Consider the following 21393-nt stretch of genomic DNA (forward strand, 5'->3'; position numbering starts at 1 on the left):
GTGGTAGAGCACTGTTTGAGCTGGGGGGGAGAACTGTCTTGTGGCCGGCGGTACAGGCACAGGGCCCCTCATATTACAACGGTGTGTCTGACGTTGGGTGCGCACCACCACCGCCAGAGACACTTTATTGTACTATGAGGGACCCAGTGGCAGTGCCGTCGACCAAAAGCGGCCACACCCACCTCTTCAGACAAACAGCACTCTCAAGGGTCCAAGCGCAAAGTGGCGATAGCACGGCCCCGTGTGGGGAGTTTGGCCATTTCGTGAGGTGGAAACATGTCGTATGCTGGACAATCAGGTGAAGAAAATTACGAGATTGGAAAAGTCATTCAGAATAGTCCACAGGCAAGACCTTTTCATAGGAAAGCTAGGTGTCAGCCGGGCAGGGTGGGGCAAAAGATTTTGAAATCCAGTTGTGGTTCATTTTAATGAAGGTTAGATCATCTACATTTTGGGTAGCCAGACGAGTCCTTTTTTCTGTTAGTATTGAACCTGCAGCACTGAATACTCTTTCTGATAGGACACTAGCTGCCGGGCAAGCAAGCTCCTGCAATGCATATTCTGCCAATTCTGGCCAGGTGTCTAATTTGGATGCCCAGTAATCAAATGGGAATGACGGTTGAGGGAGAACGTCGATAAGGGATGAAAAATAGTTTGTAACCATACTGGACAAATGTTGTCTCCTGTCACTTTGAATTGATGCTGCAGTACCTGTCCTGTCTGCGGTCATAGAAAAATCACTCCACAACCTGGTCAGAAAACCCCTCTGGCCAACGCCACTTCTGATTTCTGCCCCTCTAACACCTCTGGTCTGCTGGCCCCTGGAGCTCGTGTGAGAACGATCACGGGCGCTGTGTGCAGGGAATGCCAGAAGCAAACGGTCAACAAGAGTTGATTGTTTTGTTGCTAATATTAGTTCCAAGTTCTCATGTGGCATAATATTTTGCAATTTGCCTTTATAGCGAGGATCAAGGAGGCAGGCCAACCAGTAATCGTCATCGTTCATCATTTTTGTAATGCGTGTGTCCCTTTTGAGGATACGCAAGGCATAATCCGCCATGTGGGCCAAAGTTCCCGTTGTCAAATCTGCGGTTGTGCTTGGTTGAGGGGCAGTTGCAGGCAAATCTACGTCACTTGTGTCCCTCAAAAAACCAGAACCCGGCCTTGCCACGCCACCAATTTCCCGTGCCCCCGGGAAAGCTTCCTCATTAAAAATATACTCATCCCCATCATCCTCCTCATCCTCCACCTCCTCTTCGCCCGGTACCTCGTCATGTACACTGCCCTGACCAGACAATCGCTGACTGTCATCAAGGCTTTCCTCTTCCTCTGGTGCAGACGCCTGATCCTTTATGTGCGTCAAACTTTGCATCAGCAGACGCATTAGGGGGATGCTCATGCTTATTATGGCGTTGTCTGCACTAACCAGCCGTGTGCATTCCTCAAAACACTGAAGGACTTGACACATGTCTTGAATCTTCGACCACTGCACACCTGACAACTCCATGTCTGCCATCCTACTGCCTGCCCGTGTATGTGTATCCTCCCACAAAAACATAACAGCCCGCCTCTGTTCGCACAGTCTCTGAAGCATGTGCAGTGTTGAGTTCCACCTTGTTGCAACGTCTATGATTAGGCGATGCTGGGGAAGGTTCAAAGAACGCTGATAGGTCTGCATACGGCTGGAGTGTACAGGCGAACGGCGGATATGTGCGCAAAGTCCACGCACTTTGAGGAGCAGGTCGGATAACCCCGGATAACTTTTCAGGAAGCACTGCACCACCAGGTTTAAGGTGTGAGCCAGGCAAGGAATGTGTTTCAGTTGGGAAAGGGAGATGGCAGCCATGAAATTCCTTCCGTTATCACTCACTACCTTGCCTGCCTCAAGATCTACAGTGCCCAGCCACGACTGCGTTTCTTGCTGCAAGAACTCGGACAGAACTTCCGCGGTGTGTCTATTGTCGCCCAAACACTTCATAGCCAATACAGCCTGCTGACGTATGCCAGTAGCTGCCCCATAATGGGAGACCTGGTGTGCAACAGTGGCAGGTGCGGATGGAGTGTTTGTGCGACTGCGGTCTGTGGACGAGCTCTTGCTTCTGCAGGAGGACGAGGAGGAGGAGGAGGAGGAGGGGGTGCGAACGGCTACAGACAACTGTTTACTAGACCGTGGGCTAGGCAGAACTGTCCCAAACTTGCTGTCCCCTGTGGACCCTGAATCCACCACATTTACCCAGTGTGCCGTGATGGACACGTAACGTCCCTGGCCATGCCTACTGGTCCATGCATCTGTTGTCAGGTGCACCTTTGTGCTCACAGATTGCCTGAGTGCATGGACGATGCGCTCTTTAACATGCTGGTGGAGGGCTGGGATGGCTTTTCTGGAAAAAAAGTGTCGACTGGGTAGCTCGTAGCGTGGTACAGCGTAGTCCATCAGGTCTTTGAAAGCTTCGCTTTCAACTAACCGGTAGGGCATCATCTCTAACGAGATTAGTCTAGCTATGTGGGCGTTCAAACCCTGTGTACGCGGATGCGAGGCTAAGTATTTCCTTTTTCTAACCATAGTCTCATGTAGGGTGAGCTGGACTGGAGAGCTGGAGATCGTGGAACTAGCGGGGGTGCCGGTGGACATGGCAGACTGAGAGACGGTGGGAGATGGTATTGTTGCCGCCGGTGCCCTAGATGCAGTGTTTCCTACTACGAAACTGGTGATTCCCTGACCCTGACTGCTTTGGCCTGGCAAAGATACCTGCACAGATACAGCAGGTGGTGCGCTAAATGGTGGTCCTACACTGCCGGAAGGGATGTTGCGTTGATGACTAGCTTCATTGGCCGAGGGTGCAACAACCTTAAGGGACGTTTGGTAGTTAGTCCAAGCTTTCAAATGCATGGTGGTTAAATGTCTATGCATGCAACTAGTATTGAGACTTTTCAGATTCTGACCTCTGCTTAAGGAAGTAGAACATTTTTGACAGATGACTTTGCGCTGATCAATTGGATGTTGTTTAAAAAAATGCCAGACTGCACTCTTTCTAGCATCGGATACCTTTTCAGGCATTGCAGACTGAGCTTTAACCGGATGGCCACGCTGTCCTCCAACAGGTTTTGGCTTTGCCACGCGTTTTGGGCAAGATACGGGCCCGGCAGATGGAACCTGTGGCGATGTTGATGCCTGCTGCGGCCCCTCCTCCTCCTCTGCTTCAGAACTGCTGCCGCCTGCACCCTGTTCCCCCAATGGCTGCCAATCGGGGTCAAGAACTGGGTCATCTAATAACTCTTCTTGTACCTCCTGCGCAACTTCGTCTGTGTCACCGTGTCGTTCGGTGGTATAGCGTTCGTGATGGGGCAACATAGTCTCATCAGGGTCTGATTCTTGATCAGCACCCTGCGAGGGCAATGTTGTGGTCTGAGTCAAAGGACCAGCATAGTAGTCTGGCTGTGGCTGTGCGTCAGTGCACTCCATGTCAGATTCAATTTGTAATGGGCATGGACTGTTAACTGCTTCACTTTCTAAGCCAGGGACGGTATGTGTAAAGAGCTCCATGGAGTAACCCGTTGTGTCGCCTGCTGCATTCTTCTCTGTTGTTGTTTTTGCTGAAGAGGACAAGGAAGTGACTTGTCCCTGACCGTGAACATCCACTAACGACGCGCTGCTTTTACTTTTACCAGTTTCACGAGAGGAGGCAAAAGAGCTAGAGGCTGAGTCAGCAAGATAAGCCAAAACTTGCTCTTGCTGCTCCGGCTTTAAAAGCGGTTTTCCTAATCCCAGAAAAGGGAGCGTTCGAGGCCTTGTGTAGCCGGACGACGAACCTGGCTCCACAGCTCCAGACTTAGGTGCAATATTTTTTTCCCCACGACCACCTGATGCTCCACCACTACCACTACCCTCATTACCAGCTGACAATGAACGCCCCCGGCCACGACCTCTTCCACTAGACTTCCTCATTGTTTTAAAAACGTAACCAAACTAACGTTATTTGTTGCAGTCACACAACTTACACGGTGAGCTATAACTTCAGTATGATTTAGCTACCCCTTTACAGGTTGGTGAGACCACAGCGAAAATCAGGCCCAATGTTACACACTCTTTTTTTGGTGGCTGCAAATTAGAGAGATGCCCCACACGCAGGACTGTCACTGAAGCACAAATGTTAATATTAATGTCACACTATTATTTTTTTTTTATTTTTATTTTTTTCAGGAACACTTTAGAAACCCCCCCAAAAAAAAAAAATAGATTTTTGCAGGGAGAATTTAGAAAACAAATGTAACAAACTATATGCTTTCTATGGGCCACTGAGTGAGAGATGACGCACACAGGAATCAGGAGTGGCACACAAGCCCAGAGGCCAATATTTTTCTACCAATGATTGATGGAGTTATTTTCTCTGGTAGATTTTGGAACCCAAATCAAGGAAAAAAAATATAGGCTTTCTATGGACCACAATTGGAGAGAGAGAGAGAGAGAGAGAGAGATGGCACACCCAGGAGTCAAGACTGGCACACAAGCAGAAAGGCCAATATTAATCTCCCACTGTTTTTTTTGTTTGTTTTTTTTTTTTTTTTTCAGGGAGACTTTAGAAAAAAAAATAATAAAAAAAATATGATTTTATCAGGAAGAATTTAGAAACCAAATAAAATAAAATGATTTTTTCAGGGAGAATTTATAAAACAAATAAAAACAAAAATAGGCGTTCTATGGCCCACTGACTGAGAGATGACGCACACAGGAGTCAGGAGTGGCACACAAACCCAGAGGCCAATATTTTTCTACCAATGATTGATGTAGTTATTTTCTCTGGTAGATTTTAGAACCCAAATCAAGGAAAAAAAATATAGGCTTTCTATGGACCACAATTGGAGAGAGAGAGAGAGAGAGAGAGAGAGAGATGGCACACCCAGGAGTCAAGACTGGCACACAAGCAGAAAGGCCAATATTAATCTCCCACTGTTTTTTTTGGTTGTTTTTTTTTTTTTTTTTCAGGGAGACTTTAGAAAAAAAAATAATAAAAAAAATATGATTTTATCAGGAAGAATTTAGAAACCAAATAAAATAAAATGATTTTTTCAGGGAGAATTTATAAAACAAATAAAACCAAAAATAGGCGTTCTATGGCCCACTGACTGAGAGATGACGCACCCAGGAGTCAAGACTGGCACACAAGCAGAAAGGCCAATATTAATCTCCCACTGTTTTTTTTTTTTTTTTTCAGGGAGACTTTAGAAAAAAAAATAATAAAAAAAATATGATTTTATCAGGAAGAATTTAGAAACCAAATAAAATAAAATGATTTTTTCAGGGAGAATTTAGAAAACAAATAAAACCAAAAATAGGCGTTCTATGGCCCACTGACTGAGAGAGAGAGAGAGATGGAACGCTTAGTACTGGCACACAAGCCCAAAGGGCAATATTAATCTCCCTTTTTTTTTCCAGGGAGAATTTCTAAAACCCAAAAAAAAAAAAAAATAGGCTTTCTATGGCCCACTATTTGTGAGAGAGATGGGACGCTCAGGACTGGCACAGATGGCACGCTCAGGACTGGCACAGAAGCCCAGAGGCCAATATTAATCTCCCTTTTTTTCTGGGAGAATTTATAAAACCAAAAAAATATTTAAATAGGCTTTCTATGGCCCACTATTTGTGAGAGAGATGGCACGCTCAGGACTGGCACAGATGGCACGCTCACAACTGGCACACAAGCCCAGAGGCCAATATTAATCTCCCTTTTTTCAGGGAAAATTTATAAAACCAAAAAAAAAATTAAATAGGCTTTCTATGGCCCACTATTTGTGAGAGAGATGGCACGCTCAGGACTGGCACAGATGGCACGCTCACAACTGGCACACAAGCCCAGAGGCCAATATTAATCTCCCTTTTTTCAGGGAAAATTTATAAAACAAAAAAAAAAATTAAATAGGCTTTCTATGGCCCACTATTTGTGAGAGAGATGGCACGCTCAGGGCTGGCACAGATGGCACGCTCAGGACTGGCACACAAGCCCAGAGGCCAATATTAATCTCCCTTTTTTTCAGGGAGAATTTATAAAACCAAAAAAAAAATTAAATAGGCTTTCTATGGCCCACTATTTGTGAGAGAGATGGCACGCTCAGGGCTGGCACAGATGGCACGCTCAGGACTGGCACACAAGCCCAGAGGCCAATATTAATCTCCCTTTTTTTCAGGGAGAATTTATAAAACCCAAAAAAAAATAAAATAGGCTTTCTATGGCCCACTATTTGTGAGAGAGATGGCACACTCAGGACTGGCACACAAGCCCAAAGGCCAATATTAATCTCCCACTGTATTTTTATCAGGGAGAATTTATACACCCCACAAAAAAAAATACAGAAAAATGAAAAGGCTTTCTATGGCCCACTATGTGAGAGAGATGGCACACACAGGGATGGCACTCTAGCAGAAATGCCAAATTGCCAATCTTAATCTCCCACCAAAAAAAAAAAAAAAAAAAAAAAAAACAGGGAATGTCCTACAATTACTATCTCCCTGCCTGCAGTAATCTCAGCCAGGTATGGCAGGCAGCTACCATCTCCCTGCCTGCAGTAATCTCAGCCAGGTATGGCAGGCAGCAATAAGGAGTGGACTGATGCACAAATGAAATAAAAAGTGTGGACAAACAAAAAAGATAGCTGTGCAGAAAGGAAGGAACAAGAGGATTTGTGCTTTGAAAAAAGCAGTTGGTTTGCACAGCGGCGTACACACAGCAATGCAGCTATCAGGGAGCCTTCTAGGGCAGCCCAATGAGCTACAGCGCTGAGGGGAAAAAAAAAAAAAAAAAAACTTCCACTGTCCCTGCACACCGAGGGTGGTGTTGGACAGTGCAAATCGCTGCAGCACAAGCGGTTTTGTGGTTAATGGACCCTGCCTAACGCTATCCCTGCTTCTGACAAAGCGGCAGCAACCTCTCCCTAAGCTCAGATCAGCAGCAGTAAGATGGCGGTCGGCGGGAACGCCTCTTTATAGCCCCTGTGACGTCGCAGACAGCAAGCCAATCACTGCAATGCCCTTCTCTAAGATGGTGGGGACCAAGACCTATGTCATCACGCTGCCCACACTCTGCGTTTACCTTCATTGGCTGAGAAATGGCGCTTTTCGCGTCATTGAAACGCGACTTTGGCGCGAAAGTCGCGTACCGCATGGCCGACCCCGCACAGGGGTCGGATCGGGTTTCATGAAACCCCGACTTAGCCAAAAGTCGGCGACTTTTGAAAATGTTCGACCCGTTTCGCTCAACCCTAGTCTCAAGAGGAGGCTCAACGTTTTGCTAATCGTCGTCGGTGTGTTGGTTCCCGGCTTCGGGTTGGGGATCTGGTCTGGTTGTCTTCCCGTCATGTTCCTATGAAGGTTTCTTCTCCTAAGTTTAAGCCTCGGTTTATTGGTCCTTATAGGATTTCTGAGATTATTAATCCGGTGTCTTTTCGACTGGCACTTCCGGCCTCTTTTGCTATCCATAATGTCTTCCATAGATCTTTGTTGCGGAAATATGTGGAGCTCGTTGTTCCCTCTGTTGATCCTCCGGCCCCTGTGTTGGTTGATGGGGAGTTGGAATATGTTGTTGAGAAGATTTTGGATTCCCATTTTTCGAGGCGGAAGCTTCAGTACCTGGTCAAATGGAAGGGTTATGGCCAGGAGGATAATTCTTGGGTTTTTGCCTCTGATGTCCGTGCTGCTGATTTGGTCCTTATCTTTCATCTGGCTCGTCCTGATCGTCCTGGGGGCCCTGGTGAGGGTTCGGTGACCCCTCCTCAAGGGGGGGGTACTGTTGTGAATTCTGCTCTTGGGTTCCCTCCAGTGGTTGTTGGTGGGAATGCAGTTGTCTCTGACTCGCAGTCCTGGCCAGGTGTATCGGATGATTACAATTCTGACTGGGATATTTAGGTGTGCAGGATCCTTTAGCCCTTGCCAGTTGTCAATGTTACTTGTGAAGTGTTGGATCTCTTTCTGGCTTCTCCTGTTGCTGCCAAATTCAGCAAAGATAAGTGTTTGGTTTCTTTATCTGTGGCACACTGCTGTGTGCTTGTTTCAGTTTTATTCCTGCTCTGTAGGATTCACTGGAGTTGCAGATTTACGCTCCTACATCTTTTAGTAGATGTAGGAAGTTTTTTGTATATTCTGCTGTGTATGTTTTGAAGGGTTTTAATACTGACCGCACAGAACTCTGTCCTATCCTGTCCTATCTATTTAGAGTGGCCTCCTGTGCTAAATCCTGTTTTTCTGCCTGTGTATGTTTTTTCCTCTCCGACTCACCGCCAATATTTGTGGGGGGCTGTCTATCCTTTGGGGATTTTCTCTGAGGCAAGATAGTATTCCAATTTCCATCTTCAGGGGTATTTAGTCCTCCGGCTGTGACGAGGTGTCTAGGTGTGTTAGGTACACTCCACGGCTACTTCTAGTTGCGGTGTTAAGTTCAGGATTGCGGTCAGTATAGTGGACACCTTCTCCAGTGAAAGTTCTCATGCAGCTCCTAGGTCACCGGATCATAACAGGGGTGCTACTATAGCACCTAAAAAGTGGATAGAGCCATGTGAAAAACAAGGAGGCACCAAGGAGCAGTGCATACACAAACATGATAAAAAAATGTAAACATCATGAAGACTCACAATAAGAGTCCAGATTTACATAGGCTATCTGAGGTAAATGACCTCTGACTCATTTACTTGCATGAGTCAATCATAGAGCATAACAGGTGTAAGTTAATACATGCTAATGTCTCATCCACAAAGAGTGAGATGTCCAAGAATTCAGTTATTACTGTCAAACTAAGAGGTCAAATTTATCTTCATATAATTTTGGTTCAAAACATTTATAAAATTATGTAAAGCGTCTGTTGAACCATGCCAAATGAAAGTCACATACAGTAATATATTATCCCCAGAATTCAATCATTTCAATCTGGAGGGGTAGTCCATGAAGAACATAAAAAGATCCTTCTCTCCCAAAGCCTTAGGAAAAAGTTGGCATATAATGGTGCACAAACCTGCCCCATTGCAGCTTCCTGATACTATAGGTAGAAGTAACCTTTAAATGAGAATACATTATGAGTGAGCACAATCTGCAGAAGAGCCAACATTAATGTGCTCATTTCTTTGTTCACATCAGATGACAAGAAGATTTTTTTTTGCTTCAATACCTACACTGTGTATAACACTGGTCAACGCAATTTTTCTGGCAAAAGATATTAAAACATATTTTAAGTCAATTTTGGCTGCTGATTACGAATATGAACTCCGTTTTTGGCTATCACATCAGGATTTCGAGATATTTTCCATTTTTGATGAAAATTACTCCTAATGTTTTAAGATAAAAACACATGATTTTGGGTACTACATTTTGTATATTTTTAATCAAGGAATAAGAAAGATTACAAAGTCTATGTACAGCAAATCAAATATACTTACAGAATTAAACTACAAAATATAAAAACACATATATATGGAACACAGATGAATGGCAAATGGCAGTTATTTGAACTTTCTTTTCTTGGCTGATCTGTGATGTACAGCTTCTGGGTTGTCTCTCATCAAGCTCCAGCAATAGTCAGCCATCATATGTGAGTCCCTCCGGCCTTGATACCATTCTTCCATTGTTTTAATGTCCTGATGAAAACACTCCCCTTGTTCCTCGCTCACATCCCCAAGGTTCTCTGGAAAAAAATCCAAATGGCTGTGTAAATAGTGAATCTTGATACTCATTCTACATCCAAAATTTTGCAGACTCATTAGTAGCTCTTCCACAATCTCTTCATAGTTGTCTGCTTTCTTATTCCCTGGAAAATTCTGCACCACATTACAAAATGCATTCCAAGCTCTTTCTTCTGTCTTATTCATTAATGTGATAAAAATGTGGGTCTCTCATAAGTGTTCTTATTTGAGGTCCATCAAATATTCCAGCTTTTTTCTTCTCTTCATTAAGACCAGGAAAAGTTAAACATATATAGTTAAAGCATTCTCCACTGTGATTGAGAGCTTTGACGAACTGCTTCATCAATCCAAGCTTTATGTTTAAGGGAGGAAAGACAATGTCCTTCCTATCCACTAGAAGATCATGGATGACATTCTTATCACCAGATGCCAAACTTTGTCGCTGAGGCCATTCAGTTTTCACCCAATGCTCTGCTGTAGCTCTACTGTCCCAGTAGCACAGAAAACAAGGGTGTTATCATAACGTTGGACTAGAAAAAAGTGCGATGTTCCCTGCTCAATAGGGTAAAATGAATAAACTGTTTATTAGAAAAATTATTTCGTTAAAATACAAGATACAAAAATACAAAAGAATACTCCTGAGACAACACCATGACCCCAGTGGGTAAAGCAACGCGTTTTGACCGTGCTGCGGTCTTTGTCAAAGCTTGACTACCTGGAATGCAGTGAAAGTATATAAAGAAACCTGAAGCCAATCAAATTAACAAAGCTCAATAACATGAATGAAGGTCCTGGTCATGAAATGAATAAAATGAAAAGGAATATAACAAGAAAACACGCAAAAAATAAATAAAAAGAGAAAACATTGTGCATAAATAAAGAAATAATTAATATCAAAACATTGAAATAAGAAAAAAAACACAAAAAAACATATTCAATAATGAAACATGATTTCATTTCTTTTGTTGAGGCCATCCGGAAACCTAGTTCCGAGATTGAATATCCAAAAAGCCTTTCTGGTGAGCAGAGCCCTGCCGATATCACCACCATGAGAAGGTTTCCTGATTCTCTCTATATCTGAAATTCTTAAAGAACTAATGTTACGTGCATGATGTTCAACAAAGTGTCTAGACAAAGAAGAAGTATTGCGGATATTATTACTGATATTGTGAATGTCATATAAATGCTCTGAAATGCGAGTTTTTAATTTACGAGTAGTACATCCCACATATGATTTATGACATAGAACACAATCTATTTTGTAAACTATATATCCGGTATTGCAGTTAATGAATTGTTGGATGTTAAATGTTAAAGTATCATTATTGTTATTAAATGTTTTTGTAATGATCATTTGTTTGCATGTGGTGCAATTAGTAGTGCCACATTTGTAATTTCCTTTGCAATCTAACCAAGTTCCAGGTTTTTTGTCTGTGGAAGTATACATGCTAGGTGAAAGAATGTTGCCTAATGTAGGTGCTCTTCTGGCAACAATATTACATCCACCTTGTAGAATCTTGGCCAGAATAGGATCTTCATATAGAAGAGTAATATTTTTGTTAATAATATTTTTGATGTCCTGAAATTGCAGACTGTATTGGAGATACACATTGTATTATGTTATCATAACAAATGGGAATTATGCATGTTCAAAGAAAACAAAGATATTCTCACATTTATTGGGGGACTAAATGAAAATTAAATTTACCTTAGTGAACCGTATAAACCGGCACTTTTCATACACTACTTATATTTATCATGGAATTCATGAAAATGGGCTATATACCTATAGCGCAAAAACGTGATGTGAAAGAGAAATTATAAGATCAGATTTGAATTCAGCACCCTCAAATTAGTCTAAAACTGTTCTTAAAGTCCATGCCAGAAAATGTTTTATTTTTTTTTTGTAGACCAGTGTAATTGAAGTGTATAAAGATTCAATGTCAAGTCACAGGTATCATGTCTCCCTCCATTTTTATGATGTCCATTTTCTTAAAAAAAGATCTAATGAACGAATTTACAGCCTTGTCGCATGACTTAGGATAAGAGGAGCATTGCGGCTTTAATTCTCCTCACCTTGACATGCTTATCATGTCACGATCCGCAAGGAGAAACGATACTTCTTGGATCCTGGTCAGACGCCTCTCAATCAGTTAAACCAGATCTCCACTTTGCACTGATGAGGGGCAGTACCCCGAAACACAGTGTCTGCAAATTGAGATTCTGGTTTGGCTAATATCCTAAGTCATGTGACAAGGTTCGTTAAAGGGTCGACATTGACTGTTTGGATTGCTACTTCCAATAGGTGGCACTAGAGTCTCTTACTCTCTGAAGAGACAATTTGCATATATAGTGGATGTAAACTTCTGGTTTCAACTGTATGTAGAGAGGGAATTGAATGTTAGCTTCTTATATGCCTTAGGGTTACGCAATTAGCATAAAGTCTCCCTCTCATCCAAACCTGTTTGCCAGATGCTCACTTTTCCACCCTTATCGAAGGGTTTGACAATATCGTTCATCTGGTGCAGGTGATTTAGGGCTATTCATTCATGATTGAAGTTGCATTTTTTTATTATCATGTGGATTCATTTCAATTAATTACTAATCAAGTATACAAAAAGATCAATAATTGGATACATATTCAATTGTGGAAAGTTCTTAGAAGTAGGAATAATCAATCTTCGATAATACAATCTTCGACAATGTATATAATGGACTCAGGCATATTTTTTTAGCTATTTGCACTAATCAAATCAAAAATTGTTAGAATTTGCCAGGACTTGCAAATAACGTAAATTTCTACACAAAATTGATTTGCATTAAATCGATTTATTTTCTAACAATAATTAATTCAACTACAACCACTCTGACATCTGCCACCTTTAAAGTCATTACTTATATTATCACTTATCAGTATCAGAGTTACTTGTATTCTATATATAACTATACATTGTTCTTATGATTTTTTTTTTTATATTTGCAAAGTAATCTAAATTGGGTCATCATAGAACATATCATTAGGTTTACAGCATATGAAGGCCCTTTTTAACATGTTATGTTATTTACACCTAAGGCCAGTACACTTGGGTTTTCATCATTTACTCTGCTGATAATATAAGAGATTGAGGAACTGCCAACAGACATCTCCTGGCACAATCAACCATTGTTCATAGTTTGCTAATCTGAATGATGGAACAAAGCACATTAGTCAAACTTTGATCCTTGTTAAAAAAAAATCTATTTTTTCCTCTGAAACTGGAGAGTGATGTTGGCTTTCTGAACTATGTGATTTCTAGACAAGCCCCAATCCTTCAGTTTGTGACATTTCAGTGCTTCCATGACAACAAGTGACATGCATTGTGCATGTGAGTTTACAAGCAGTGTCAGCTTTCTTTTAACGCAAATGTTAAAATTAATTCCTTAATCTTTAACTGCTTGACTACCATGTGTTACAGCAATAGGCTACGCAATAACCTATACCAATTAATCTGACTGCAAGAGCTGTCTATGAATGAATGGGCGCATTAACAAAGCAACTTGTTAATAATATTGTTCTTATTCTAAATGCTATTACATAACATTTTCTTACATTTTCCAGATATAATGTCAAGATAAAATAATTACTGATGATCACTGAACTTGCCTGCAGAATTATAGTAGAAAGAATGTAGAAAAGGTAGGAAATGGGGTACTCACTACTTAACATAAAAGTTTCTTTATTTGCAGCTTCAAAGCAAAGATGGAAACTTGGCTAATAGATGTTTTGCATGAAAATCACGCTTCCTCGGAGAACCACCAGAGCAAATTTACTCCTATCAAGTATATAAAGTCATGTATGGACATGTCTTAGTGTGAATTGTGAGCATTGTCAGATCCATGTTTTCTACTACATTGAAATATAATAAAGCGGTATTAGTCAAAACAGCTGAAGATGCCCCTGCACCTCCTCAGATTGTTGTCCTCATAGCATGTGTTACCTAGAAAAATAATGGAATTGTAGTCATTGTAAGAATTTACTTCACCTAAATAAGCCAATCTATAAAAAGTACAGCACAGTCATACTATTAGAGCTTTGCCCAGGTAATGTTGCCTGCTCGATTCCAGCCTACAATAAGTTCACATATAGTACAGACCAAAAGTTTGGACACACCTCATTTGAAGATTTTTCTGTATTTTCATGACTATCAAAATTGTACATTCACACTGAAGGCATCAAAACTATGAATTAACACATGTGGAATTATATACTTAACAAAAAAGTGTGAAACAACCGAAATTATGAGTTATATTCTAGGTTCTTCAAAGTAGCCACCTTTTGCTTTGATGACTGCTTTGTACACTCTTGGCATTCTCTTGATAAGCTTCATGAGGTAGTCACCAGGAATGGTTTCACTTCACAGGTGTGCTCTGTCAGGTTTAATAAGTGGGATTTCTTGCCTTATAAATAGGGTAGGGACCATCAGTTGTCTTGTGCAGAAGTCGGATGGATACAAAGCTGATAGTCCTATTGAATAGACTGTTAGAATTTGTATTATGGCAAGAAAAAAGCAGCTAAGTAAAGAAAAATGAGTGGCCATCATTACTTTAAGAAATGAAGGTCAGTTAGTCCGAAAAACTGGGAAAACTTTGAAAGTGTCCCCAAGTGCAGTGGTAAAAACCATCAAGAGCTACAAAGAAACTGGCTCACATGAGGATCGCCCCAGGAAAGGAAGACCAAGAGTCACCTCTGCTTCTAAGGATAAGTTTATCCAAGTCACCAGCCTCAGAAATCGCAGGTTAACGGCAGCTCAGATTAGAGACCAGGTCAATGCCACACAGAGTTCTAGCAGCAGACACATCTCTACAACAACTGTTAAGAGGAGACTTTGTGCAGCAGGCCTTCATGGTAAAACAGCTGCTAGGAAACCACTGCTAAGGACAGGCAACAAGCAGAAGAGACTTGCTTGGGCTAATGAACACAAGGAATGGAAATTAGACCAGTGTAAACATGTGCGACACAGAAAAGGTGAACGGATGGACTCTACATGCCTGGTTCCCTCCATGAAGCATGGAGGAGGAGGTGTGATGGTGTGGGGGTGCTTTGCTGGTGACGCTGTTGGGGATTTATTCAAAATTGAAGGCATACTGAACCAGCATGGCTACCACAGCATCTTGCAGCGGCATGTTATTCCATCCGTTTGCATTTAGTTGGACCAACATTTATTTTTCAACAGGACAATGACCTTAAGCACACCTCCAGGCTGTGTAAGGGCTATTTGACCAAGAAGGAAAGGAAAGAAAGACCAAGAGTCACCTCTGCTTCTGAGAATAAGTTTATCCAAGTCACCAGCCTCAGAAATCGCAGGCTAACAGCTGCTCAGATTAGAGACCAGGTCAATGCCACACAGAGTTCTAGCAGCAGACACATCTCTACAACAACTGTAGGGCCGGAGTCACACTACAGCGAGATACAGCCGAGTCTCGCAGGTTAAAAACATGCCCTGGCACCGGCTCTCCGGAGCGCGGCGTGAGGCTCCATGTATTGCTATGCGGCCGCACGCTCCGCTCTGGAGTGCCGGTGCCAGAGCTTGGTTTTAACCTGCGAGACTCGGCCGTATCTCACTGTAGTGTGACTCCGGCCTTAAGAGGAGACTTTGTGCAGCAGGCCTTCATGGTAAAATAGCTTCTAGGAAACCACTGCTAAGGACAGGCAACAAGCAGTAGAGACTTGTTTGGGCTAAAGAACACAAAGATTGGACATTAGACCAGTGGAAATCTGTGCTTTGGTCTGATGAGTCCAAATTTGAGATCTTTGGTTCCAACCACCGTGTCTTTGTGCGACGCAAAAAAGGTGAACGAATGAACTCTACATGCCTGGTTCCCACCGTGAAGCATGGAGGAAGAGGTGTGATGGTGTGGTGGAGCATTGCTGGTGACACTGTTGGGGATTTTTTCAAAATTCAAGGCATACTGAACCAGCATGGCTACTACAGCATCTTGCAGTGGCATGCTAATCTATCCGGTTTGCGTTTAGTTGGACCATCATTTATTTTTCAACAGGACAATGACCCCAAACACCTCCAGGCTGTGTAAGGGCTGTTTGACCAATAAGGAGAGTGATGGGGTGCTACGCCAGATGACCTGGCCTCCACAGTCACCAGACCTGAACCCAATCGAGATGGTTTGGGGTGAGCTGGACTGCAGAGTGAAGGCAAAAGGGCCAACAAGTGCTAAGCATCTCTGGGAACTCCTTCAAGATTGTTGGAAGGCCGTTTCCGGTGACTACCTCTTGAAGCTCATCAAGAGAATGCCAAGAGTGTGCAAAGCAGTCATCAAAGCAAAAGGTGGCTACTTTGAAGAACCTAGAATATAAGACATAATTTCAGTTGTTTCACACTTTTTTGTAAAGTATATAATTCCACATGTGTTAATTCATAGTTTTGATGCCTTCAGTGTAAATGTACAATTTTCATAGTCATGAAAATACAGAAAAATCTTTAAATGAGAAGGTGTGTCCAAGCTTTTGGTCTGTATTGTATGTTAAAGAAAATGAGTTTGACAATAACAATCTCGTACATTTGCATAGATTTCTTTATGACTATTAGACACCAATACATCAGCAAACTTCTGGCATCTAATATGCTATGGTCCTGTAATTTCCAGATTCTGGAATAATGTGATAAACTTTTTGTATATTGCGGTATTTGCTCCTATATCATTAAACATGGTAAGCTTGTCCCCTTCCATTGCTCAATGAATCCCCATAGCAGACACAATGATGCTGATTCATTACAGCGCTGTACACAATAGTCTTAATGAAGGTGCATGCAGGAGTAAGATGGCCCTAATTCATTAAGAGGTGCACACTGCTAAATTAATTAAGTGCATCTTACCACTGGCATAGGTCTCTAAAAAGATGTACTCCTGTCTCTGAACTACATTTCTGGCTAATTTATCCCCCTAGTGACCAGGCCAACTTTTTTTTAAATTGGACATGTCACTTTATGTAGTAATAACTTTGGAATGCTTCCACATATACCAGTGATTTTGAGATTGTTTTTTTTCATTACACATTGTACTTTATGATCATGTTAAATTTAGGGTGATATCACTGATATATTTTGCTTTCATTTATAAAAAGTAAAAAACTGACAAAAATGTAAACAAATCTGCAATTTTTAAACTTTTAATGATTATACCTTTAAGGTTGGGGTCACACTTGCGAGTTTAATGCGAGAAATTCACACGAGTCTCTCACATCAATACCCGGCGCTGCAGCCGGCATTCGGGACCGGAGCATGTGGCTGCATGTATTTCTATGCAGCTGAATGATCCGGTTCTGAGTGCCGGCGGCAGTGCTGGGTCTTGATGCGAGAGACTCGTGCGAGTTTCTCGCATTGAACTTGTAAGTGTGTCCCCGGCCTAGTCCAGATAGTCACATCACACAAAAACATTACCCCTGTTTGACATCCGATGTGCTATCCCATCCATGTGGGCTGGGCCTGTCTGGCCATGGATGGGATAGTACGTAATAGCAGATCATCCGTGCACACGGGTGGTGTGTGGCCAATCGGGGCCGGGTATCAGCTGACTCTCACAGCTGACACCCGGCACTAAGTGCCAGGAGCAGTCACAGACCGCTCCCGGCACTTTAACCCCTGGAACACTGTGATAAAACATGATCGCAGCGTTCCAGAGCCAGCACAGGGGCTGACAGCCCCTCTGTCTTTGGATTGGAGAACCCACGGCATGCTGTGGGGTCCCGATTGCTGCCATGGAGACCCGATGTCGTCATGACAACATCCGGGTCTCGAGAGCTGAAACACTTTCTGTCATGTCTAATGCATGTCAGGAAGTCTCTAAGGTCAGTGTACAGAAGCTGCAGCGCTGAAAGCTTCGATAGCATGCAGATCTGCATGCTATAGAAGAGATCAGCCTGCACAAAATGCATGTCCCATAGTGGGACACAGTTGTAAAAGTAAGAATGAAATAAAAAATGTTTTTAAATAATTGTAAAAATATTTTAAAAAATAATAACAAATAATAATAAAAAATCAATATTTATTCTATCAATAAATAAATATTTAAATGGAAAAAAATGTAAACAATAAAAGTACACATATTTGGTATCCCCGCATCCATAAATACCCAACCTATAAAGTTAACCCCTTTAGTGAACACCATGAAAAAACAAGGCAAAAAACAATGCTTTATCTTCATACTGCCGAACAAAAAGTGGAATAACATGCAAGCAAAATGACAGATATAAATAAACATGGTACCACTGAAAACATCATCTTGTCCCACAAAATGCAAGCCCCCATACAGCTCCATCCTCAGAATAATAAAAATGCTTTAGCTCTCAGAATAAAGCCATGCAAAAATAATTATTTTTTATGTTAAATAGTTCTTATTGTACGAAAGCGCCAAAACATTAAAAACTGATATAAATGAGGTATCGCTGTAATTGTACTAACCCGAAGAATAAAACTGCCTTATCAATTTTACCACATGAAGAATGGTATAAACGCCCCCCCAAAAGAATTTCATGATTTGCAATTTTTTGTTAATTCTGCCTCCCAAAAATCGGTATAAAAAGTGATCAAAAAATGTCATGTGCCAAAAAATGGTACCAATAAAAACGTCAACTCGTCCTGCAAAAAACAAGACCTCACATGACTCTGTTAGCCACAATATGAAAAAAAATATAGCTCTCAAAATATGATGATGCAAAAACTATTTTTTTAAATAAAAAGTGTCTTCTAGAGTGTGAGAGCAGCCAAATATAAAAACCAGCTATAACGCCTCTTTTACACGTCCTGATATTTCCAGTACCAGAGATGTCAATTTCTGTGTGTGTAATACTTGCAGCACATGTGTGGCATGCGTGTGCTGCATCAGTTCCACAAGAACAGGCACCAGGGAAGAAGTGTTACAGTAAGCGCTGTTCCACGGTCCTGGGTGCATAGCACAGTTCTCATCTTTGTCCCCTGCTCTGCCGGTGATCAGCACAAGCAGGGGAGAATGAAGGCTCTCATCATTCTCCCCTGCTCTGTGGCAATCGAGACAAGCAGGGGAGAATCATTCTCCCCTGCTTGTGCCGATCGCCGGCAGAGCAGGGGAGAATGATGAGAGCCGTGTTCAGCACCCGGTGCCGGTGAGCAGAGGCGGGCTGGGCCGGGTGGCAAAAGGGCAAGTGCCCCCCGGGCCTGTCTCCTCAGCAGCAGATGCGGGCCGCCCAGCTTCCTGCCACCTAGAAGATGGCTTTTGGCAGTGCACTGTGCTACTTTAATCCTGTAAGTGGTGGCCGTCCGTCCCTGAATTGTAGACACGCCCACACTGCACACTGTGCGGCCGTGTGTTCTGATCTCTCACCTCGCGCGCTGGCCGGGATGCTTCCTCGTGGAGGACTGGAGAGCAGTCTGAGTCAGAAGAGATCTGCAGGGGTCAGGAGGAGATCAAGGACCCGGCCGAATCCTGCGTCTTGTGTCTGCAGTCCCTCTGAGGCACAGTGAGTGTGAGGATTTATTGCACCCATTTGAACTTTCATGCAGCACAGGTCACTATCAGTGGAGTTTTCGGCTCCAGCGTCACCCGTTCAAGCTGCAGCAATAACTCCCAGTCAGGGTCAGACACAAGTATACAGTCATCCTGACTGCTCCTGAGCCTGGCTCCAGGACACCATATATCAGATATAATTCCATCCATTATAATGTGAGGTCCAGGTATAGTCAGTGCATATAACACTGTAGGCATGTGCACATACTGTAGTATCTTATATATAATTGTCTAAGGCTACTTTCACACTAGCGTTTTCTGCAATCCGTCACAATGCGTCGTTTTGCAGAAAAAACGCATCCTGCAAAAGTGCTTGCAGGATGCGTTTTTTCGCCATAGACTTGTATTGACGACGCATTTGCGATGGATTGCCACACGTTGCATCCGTCGAGCGACGGATGCGTCGTGCTTCTGCGGACCGTCGGGAGCAAAAAACGCTACATGTAACGTTTTTTGCTCCTGACGGATCGCTTTATCCGACCGCACATGCGCGGCCAGAACTCCGCCCCCACCTCCCCGCACCTTACAATGGGGCAGCGGATGCGCCGGAGAAATGCATCCGCTGCCTCCATTGTGCAATGCGCTAAACGCTAGCGTCGCTAGTGTGAAAGAAGCCTAAGGGTCACTTCCGTCTGTCTGTCTGTCCTTCTGTCACGAACGTGCGCCGTTACCGCTGCTATTAACCCTGTGTGTCCCCAACTATTTACTATTGATGCTGCCTATGCAGCATCAATAGTAAAAATAGGTCATGTTAAAAATAATAAAAAAAAAAAAAAAACCTGCTATACTCCCCCTCCGCCGCCTTTCTCGGTCATGTGACCGCGTCGTCATCATAGGTCCTGCTCACACCAGCCCTGGGACGGGACCACAAGCTGCCGCTTGCAATGGAGCGGTCCCGGGAGCGGGGAGAGGAGCGAGAAAGGTGGCGGAGGGTGAGTATAGCAGGACTTCAACGGGCTATAGGTCAGTATATGTTTATTTTGGGTTTTTTTTAAGTCTCTATACTACATGGCTCTGTGCTGGCCAATATACTACGTAACTGGGCAATATACTACGTGGCTCTGCTATATACTATGTGGCTGGGCAATATACCGTACTACGTGGGTTGTGCTATATACTATGTGGCTGGGCAATACGTGGCTGGGCAATATACTACGTGGCTGGGCAATATACTACGTGGCTGGGCAATATACTACGTGACTGGGCAATATATTAAGTGGCTGGGCAATATACTACGTGGCTGGGCAATATACTACGTGGCTGGGCAATATACTATGTGACTGGGCAATATACTACGTCGCTGGGCAATATACTACGTGGCTGGGCAATATACTACGTGGACATGCATATTCTAGAATACCCGATGCGTTAGAATCCGGCCACCATCTAGTATGATATAATTATTATATTTTAATATGAATTGTAATTAATATGTTAATAACAATATTGAGCAGAATTCACTTCAGTCTTTTGGTTTGGCCTCCATGATAGTCGTGGTGTGTCATGTGGCCCCTCTGAAAAATTATTCGCCCATACTATGTGCAGAGACATATGATGGTATGTACAGGATAATACGTGGCTAATGTAATTTCTGATGTCTGTATGTCACATAGCAGTCATATATTGTCCTGTACAGTATACTTTATGTAATATACTGTGTGCATAAACATCTGATGTTATATGCTGGATAAAGTGCGAATAGTATAATATATCATGTCTGTACTCATAGTACAATATACAAGTAACATATTATCCAGCACATACCATCTGTTGCCTGTAATCCTCCTATTAACGCTTTTTCCCCTAGTTCCCATGTACATGTTAGAGCAGTGTCAGTGTGTTACTGTACTCACCTAGCGCCGTGTTCTCCGGTATCCAGCATCGCTCGGCTTCTCCTCTGAGTGACGTCTTCACTCTTCAGACCCCGGCTCCCACTATGCTTTATGTTACCTGGACGTCTCTTTACAATGTAAGTCTATGGATCCTCATTGTGAGCCTCATTCTCACGCTCCATAGACTTCTATTGTAAAAGCCACCTATGTGTCACATAGAGCCCAGCGTGACCTGGAGAGTCTGAACAGCCGTCAGGTGACGTAGAACAGGAGTGGAGCAACTCTAGACACAGGAGAAGACTGCGATTAGTGAGTATATTACCACACTGACATCCTGCAATCACTGAGTATATTACCACACTGA

Source organism: Ranitomeya imitator, chromosome 6 (genome assembly GCF_032444005.1).
Source record: "Ranitomeya imitator isolate aRanImi1 chromosome 6, aRanImi1.pri, whole genome shotgun sequence".
Classification (NCBI taxonomy): Eukaryota; Metazoa; Chordata; class Amphibia; order Anura; family Dendrobatidae; genus Ranitomeya; species Ranitomeya imitator.